Source organism: Myodes glareolus, chromosome 11 (genome assembly GCF_982192425.1).
Source record: "Myodes glareolus chromosome 11, mMyoGla1.1, whole genome shotgun sequence".
NCBI lineage: Eukaryota > Metazoa > Chordata > Mammalia > Rodentia > Cricetidae > Myodes > Myodes glareolus.
Window position 1 is genome coordinate 65,267,212 of NC_142036.1, and position 7,892 is coordinate 65,275,103.

At 39.8% G+C, this 7,892-nt stretch overlaps 1 pseudogene; it reads left to right on the plus strand.

Moving 5' to 3' along the window:
• Positions 1–7,009: 7,009 nt before the first annotated feature.
• On the plus strand, positions 7,010–7,602 carry LOC146892399 (high mobility group protein B2 pseudogene; annotated as a pseudogene).
• The last annotated feature ends 290 nt before the right edge of the window (positions 7,603–7,892 follow it).

Consider the following 7,892-nt stretch of genomic DNA (forward strand, 5'->3'; position numbering starts at 1 on the left):
TGTATGTGTGCTTTCCCTCTTTTGTTTTGTTGGCCTAAGATTATCTATTCTCTGTGTTTCTTAAGATTAGGTTAACCTCTTTAAGTTGGAAGTTTCCTTCTAGAACTTTCTTTAGAACTGGATTTTTAGATATTATTTAAATTTGATTTTATCTTGTTTTCTCCATCTAGGCTGATTGAAAGGTTTTCTGGGTATTGTAGTCTGGGCTGGCATCTGTGACCTCTTAGAGTTTGTAGCACATCTGTCCAAGGCCTTATGGCTTTCAAAGTCCCCATTGAGAAGTCAAGTGTATTTATAATAGGTCTGTTTTTGAATATTACTTGGTCTTTTTCCCTGGCAGCTTTTAATATTCTTCTTTTGTTTTGTACATTTACTGTTTTTATATTTCTGTACCAAGAGGACTTTCTTTTCTGTTGCTGTCTATTTGGTATTCTGCATGTTTCTTGTACCTTGATAGGAATCTCCTCCTTTAGGTTAAAGAATTTTCTATGAATTTCTTGAAAATAATTTTTGTACTTTGACCTGGGTTTCTTCTCCTCCCTCTATTCCTATTTTTCTAAGATTTGATATTTTCATGCTGTCCCAGATTTTCTGGATGTCTTGTGCAAGGAACTTTTTTAGATTTAATGTCTTCTTTTAACTGGGGTGTCCATTTCTTCTATTGTGTCTTCCATGCCTGAGAGTCTCTCTTCCACCTCTTGTATCCTGTCGGTGAGGTTTGTCTCTGAGATTCCTGTTCTACTTCCTAAAGTTTTCATTTCCAGATTTCCCTCATTTATGGTTCTTTATTGAATCTACTTCCACTTTCAGATCTTGAACTGTTTTATTCATTTCTTTCCACTGTTTGTGTTTTTATAGAGTTCTTTAAGGATCCTATTATATTCATAAAGGCTATTTTAACATCTTTTTCTTATGCTTCAGTTATGTTGGAATACTCAGGGCCTGCTCTAGTAGGTTTGCTAGCCTCTAGTGGAGACATAATGTCTTGACTGTTGTTGGTTGCCTTTTTATGCTTGTATCTAGGCATTTGACATTTTGAAGATTATAATTTTAGATGCTGATACCTAGTCTTGTCTTTGTTGGGTGGGTTTCTTGATTTCTGTTGCTCTCTCCAGTTCTTAGGAGGTTAGTTTGTTATCCGGTAGGGAATTCTTCTGGGATCCACACATAGGTGTGGCCACTATGGATTCAAGGCAAAATGTGTTTCTAGGTATTGAGAGATGGTATTTAGGAATGAGGATATCCTGGGGGCCCTGTAGGGGTCCACAGGAGGGAGGAAAGCAGGCTGTTCCACTGGAATCAGTTTAGCTCCCTGGAAAATGGAGCATAGAGTGAGAAGAGGCCAAAGCAGAAGCTCTGCTCCAAAGATGAGAATGGGGACTCGAACTTGGAGGAGTGGAGGGAGAGGTGACAATCTGCAATTATAGCCTACATGCTTCCCTGTCTGGAATGGTCTGAGGTTCCCAGGAAGTGCCTATTAGAGTTGGTGTATGGGATAAAGCAATCAGTTGGATGAAGGAAATTTGAAGAGGAAGATATGTGTGATCCACCAGAAACAGGGCAGAGAGGAAAGTGAAGCCTTAGCAAACAGTCTGCCATGGAGCAAGGGATGAGTCTTGGGCATTCGAATTGGAGAAGAGGAGGAATAAGGGAAAGTCTGCAGTTAGCCTACCTGCTTCCCTGGTCAGAGTGAAATATCTCATACTTTCAAGCACATATTATAGTTTAATTAATGTTTTTATACGTTGCTGATAGTTTAATGTCTATTTATTTATTCTCTGTGTGTGTGTTTGTACATGTGCACGCACACGTTCACCAGAGTGTGTGTATGTATACCACATGATGTAGGAGTCTGGAGAAATCATTAGAAAGTATTGGATCTCCTAGAACTGGAGTTACTACTGGATGGAGCTGTGATATGGATGCCCAGGTCTTCTGCAAAAGCAGTAATCACTCTTAATTACTGAGCTACCACTCTGGCCTGGTTTATAATCAAAACAAACTTATATGTGAAACTTTGCATTTCTACAAATATTACAAATTATCACTGAGTTCAACCATTATTAAAATACTTCATGCTGGAATAAATATTGGTAATATACAAACTGTAAATCTTTGCAACTGCCCAGAGGAAGGAGCTAGTGAAGAGAAAGCCACACATCACACAAATCACCACATGACAGAGAAGCAAACTTTAGTGAAAGAGGGAAGCCTGCAGTGTTGTTGAAAGCATGCTTAGAACAGAAATAGGAAGAAGGCAAGGTTACCCTTTTTGAGTAATTCAGAAAAGCAGATAGATTTCTAAAGATGCACAGCTGTAGCCCTGTAAGGGACTGTGAGTGGGAGCAGGGAGTCTGGGAAGGAAAATGACACTATCTCTTAAAGCGATAATTATTTGTATCTCTTTAAGATGACTTAATGTGATCTCACCTTCCTTGGGGGTGATCTCTGGCCTGGCTTGCTCTCCGTTGCCGTTGCTGCAATAAACACCATGACTAAAAGCAACTTGTAGAGGAAAGGGTTTATTCAGTTCAGGAAAAACTAAGGCAGGAACCTGGAGGCAGGAACTGAAGCAGAGATCATGGTGAAACCCAGCTTACTGTCTTACTCAGCTTTCTCAGCTAGTTTTCTTATACAGCTCAGAATCACCTGCCCAGAGATAGCATGGTTCACAGTGTGTTGAGGGGTCCTACACCAGTTAGCAATTAAGAATATGCTCCACCAACGTGTTGATGGAGGCAGTTTTTCAACTGAAGTTCCTACTTGCCGGATGAGTCTAGCATATATAGAGTTGACAAAACCCAGTCACTACAGTTCCTTAGTGTGCTCTTTGATTTGGTGCCCACTTAACACAAGTTCAGGATGGCTGGGGAAAAGGACATTAGATTGCCCTATAGGCAAGTCTGTGGGTCATTTTCTTGATTAATGATTGATGTGGGGGTGTCTAGCCCATAGTGGGTGGTGCCACCCATGAGTGGCAGTAATAAAATATATAAAAGGACAAACTGAACAAGCCATGAACAAACCAGTAAGCAGCATTTCTCCATAGCTTCTGCTTCAGTTCCTGCCTTCAGGATCTTGTCTTGAGTTCCTGCTTTGACTTCGCTCAATGATGTATTTCTACCTGGATAAAATAAACCCTTTCCTCTCCAAGTTGCTTTTGGTCATGGTCTCTATCACAGCAAAAGAAACTTATCCAGACAACTGGAATGTGATGTTGTCACATAGGACAGAGATTGCATTTTCTTGACCTGAAAGAAATGATTTTTCCTCAATGGGCCTTGAATACTTTTGTAACACTACTTGTCTTTTTAAAAAGATTCAATAAGTAAAGTAAATGCAACTATCAATTTTTTAAAATAGCCTAAATAGAAAATAATAAAAATATTATAATACAAACAAAGATAAATGTGTAAACTTCAAAAAAGATTTGTTACGATCTTGAAAGCCTATTCATTATCAATTGCATAAAATGATTCATAGCTATTTATTATAATGTATACTTCAGTTTGTAATGAAGTATGGCACAATTATTTAGAGCCTTTAATTGGGAAATAAATTAACTATAATGAATGGCAAGTGAGATAAATTATAAATGTGCATCAGAAGGAAAATGTATCTTAATAAAGATGTTTAAAAAAACTTGACAACACTTGTTGCTCAGCTAGAGTGTCAGAAGTTGGTGACAGTGACAAAGGATCTAAATAATACTGTTTGAACATCCATGTCAGTATCTTTAGAAAGTGATTCTTCAACTGGTCTGTAGGGAGTGAACGTATGCTATAGAGGCCTCTGTGGCGCTCCCTTTGACTATCAGACTATTGAAATCATAGCCCTCAAAAAATTGAAATTTTCTTAGGAATCTCATGTTAGAAGGGAGGAAAAGGCTGAAACCCAGTGGCAGCCAGAGGAAAAAATTTGTCTCCGGGAAGAGATTTTACACAATTGACAACCTAGAACCAAGACAACAGTGTCTCAGTGATGGACAGACTACCCCTGAACCAGGTCTGCATAGTGATGCATACTATTGTTCACTACCTAACCCTAAATTTTAAGTCAGGACCCAAATGGACGTGATGGAGTGTAGGGATATCATGACCTCTTATTTGTTTCTTTGTTCCTTTTCCAAATGTGACCATATAGGATGGTTCTAACTCTCTACCATGTGTCTCTTTAGTTGGCCTACTGAACACAGATGAATGACGGAACCTCATCACCTCACCTGTCAGGCTCTGACTCCAACAATTTTGAGTATCAGACACCCCCAACAAGTTGGCTAGAAGATGAGGGTAAACTGAATCATCCCAAACAATGGCTGAGGTCACTTCATTCCAGGGGCTTTTCTTAGCTCCTCATTTGAGCTGGCTTTAGTTATTTCCTAAAGTATATTTGGTAAAGCAGAGAAATGAATATTTAGATTTCATCTGGACTCTCAAGAAAGCTGATGTTTGTTAAGTTTCTCCCCAATCAACGCACCTCAGGTTTTCCTTTCCTTTTGTATCAGGAACACCCTTGACCAGATAACTACTGTACTTAGGGTCACAAACTGTACCCCAAAAATCTAGGCCACATATCCTCAACAAATCAATTTAAAAAGTCAAATTAACAGTTTGAAGCAGAAAAGGGAGATGTGTTCAACATGTCCACGCTGAGAAGAGGGACAAAGATAAGTGTCAGCTCTCCCCAAAAGTCCATCTTCAGGGTCCTGAAGCCAAGCTGATGTTTAAGTAGACGGCCAGAGTTATGAACAGCCGAGCAATCCTAGTCAAGGTATGGTTGAACCCACCACTAGCCCATTGTTGACTCTTCAGTAAGGCTGCAAATCTCTTTCAGAGAGAGGTTTCCCTCTGGCTAGCCCCCACTTTAACCTTTCCCTTCTCATAGCATAAGGTTTGCAGTATACCTCCAGCTTCCTGGGGTCCACAGTTTCCACAGTCTTATAACCAAAGTACAACACAGTGCCTCTTTTGAATATCTTCATCCCATGTAGCCCTGGTGGGTTGCCTATGTTTAAATTGATGGTCTTACACCCATGAGTTTACTGGCAGTAATAATTAGGCTCAGTGGGTTTTAAAAGCTACATGAAGTTGGAAGGAAGGCATGGTGATGGAGTGGCGAAGGAGGGTAGGGAATGGAGATGGGTATATTCACACACATTGTATATATGTAGGAAACTCTCAAAAAAACAATTTTTAAAGAATGTCTTCATCTCTGTCAGGCTAGTTACCTTTCCCTGCTTTCTCTCTCAGTGCCTCAGTCTTCAGGCAGAATATGTCTATGTCTGAAACAAGGTTCATAAATAATGCAATAGGACTGAAGTTTGAATGCATTCAATTAATGGCAGGTAGCCATGCATGAGCACCATTTCTCTGCAACCTCTTGACTTTTTGTTATTTTTCAAAGGGCTGGCACAAGCAATTCCATCTTGTTGGTTAAAGATAAAGTCTTGCCATGATGGTTAGGGTGACCAAAAACTTACGATTCTTTTGCTTTTGGTACCAAATTGTAGGGGTTACAGGCAAGCACTACCATGACCAACATGACTTGATTTCAGTTCTAATGACTTCTCCCACTTGTCTCGGAACATATTCTTGGAAAACATCACTGACTAACCATCCTATGAGTTTCTCTCTACTGTCCTATTCTTAGTTGTTAACTTGATTACATCTGGAATTAGCAAAAACCCAAAGAGCTGGGTACATCTGTGAGGAATTTTTCTTAATTAAATCATTTGAAATGTGAATACAAACCTTTAATCAAGATCTTTTGAGGTGGGAAGATCTTCAATCTGGGCCACACCTTCTGCTGACAGCCTGTACAAAAAAAACATGGAAAAGGAAACCCTGCTCCTTGCCTGCTCGATGCCCTTGCTCTTGCTAGTGAGTTCATTCCTTCACTGATATGAGAGCCTATTTCTTCAGGTCTCTGGGGTATACTTAAAACCAGCTGAGACATCTATCCTCGTAGACTGAACAACTACTGGATTTTTGAACCTTTCATTGGTAGACCACCGTCATTGGCTAGCTGAACCACAACCTGTAAGCCACTCTAATAAACCCCCTCTCTATACATAGATTCATCCTGTAAGATGCACTCCTCTGGGGAGCCCTGACTAATACATGTCCCATGTCACTGGAATAACATATGTACTGGTTTGTCTGATTTGAGTTGAGGGAGTGCAGGACAGAGGTCAAGGAGTTAGTGCCAGTGAACCCTTTATGGCCAATTCAAACAACTAAGAGGTGTAGAAGGAGTGGTTCTCAGGTCAGACATTATACCTGTGCTCCATTCTGTTTCCCTGGTAAGAGACATCCTACTCGTTCAAAAATATCGTTCAGTTTCCTTTGTCAGGAGCAGTATCTCTGCAGAACGTTGACAGACAACAGTTTGTCATAAGGCTTTGCAAAACACAACTATCAAGAGCAAATGCATTTGCGGAGTGTTAACAGACAACAGTTACATAGCATTACAAAAGCACAACCAATAGAGTAAACGTATTTCAAAAGTTAAGTATTTGTTTACAGACTTACCAGCATTCAATATCTTTCAATTATCAGGAGGCGCCACGTGGGGTGCCCAGAGTTAGAGCCGATCTAATTGCTTTGCTAAAGAAGACAGTCATAATATAATTAGGAAAACACAAACATAATACTTGAAGATGTTTAACATCATTAACAGTTCTATTTAGAGGGCACTGTCTCTGTGAAGTGTTTTTCTTGAGCTTTTCTAAAGGCTTATGAAATACACATATATAAAGAGCCAGCAATGACGAGCATCATCGCATAGATGAATCATTACTTCTGTTGACGTAAGATGCAGAATCCTTGACTTAGTAGGATAGTAGGGTTTCAGCACTCTAACAAAAATTTTTTAATTAAGTCTCTTATAAAAAAATATGGAACAGGGCATTAGAGATAAACCATTTCTCTCCGAAGCTTGGGAAAGGAAGTATTTCTGTTAGGCTGTGAGGAAAGAGCTCGCACCAGAAAGTAGATTCAATACCATCAGCATGGGCAAAGGAGACCCCAATAAACTCCAGGGCACGATGTCCTCGTCTGCCTTCTTCCTGCAGCCCTGCTGGGAAGGAACACAAGAAGAAGCACCCTGGCTCCTCGGCCAACTTTGCCAAGTTCTGAAAGAAATCTCCGAGAGATGGAAGACCATGTCTGAAAAAAAAGTCGAAGTTTGAAGATTTGGGCAAGAGCGACAAAGCTCGTTATGACAGGGAGATAAAGAACTGTGTTCCTCCCAAAATGATAAGAAAAAAAAAAGATCCTAATGCTCCAAAAAGACCACTTGTCTTTCTTCTTCCTGTTTGCTCTGAACATTGCCGGCCAAGATCAAAAGTGAATACCCAGGCCTGTCTATTGGAGATACTGCAAACACAATTGGGTGAGCCGTCTGAACAGTCTGCCAAAGACAAACAACTGTATGAGCAGAAAGAAGCTAAACTAAAGGAAAAATGGGAAAGATGTTGCGGCATACCGTGCCAAGGGCAAAAGTGAAGCAGGAAAGAAAGGTTCTGGCAGGCCAACAGGCTCAAAGAAGAATGAACCAGAAGATGAGGAAAAGGAGGAGGAGTAGGAAGAGGAGGAACAATAAATGCCATCCTAAAATGTGTAGAGTGTATGCGCTTAGACAACTATTTTCTGAAGAATGTGAAATTCAAACACAGAGCTTTTCACCAATGTAAACTGCCTTGTATTGTTCCCATTTCTGCTACAGGCAAATATTATACAAAGCACACAAACTATGATTTTTTTAAAAAACTAACCATCCATGTTTATCTATTATACATTTTAAGAGCCAAGAATCTAAACAGTTAATTTCCTCAGCATCCATTCATTCTGAACTGGTGATGGTATAGTTAATGGGTAACTAGAAAAGAAAAG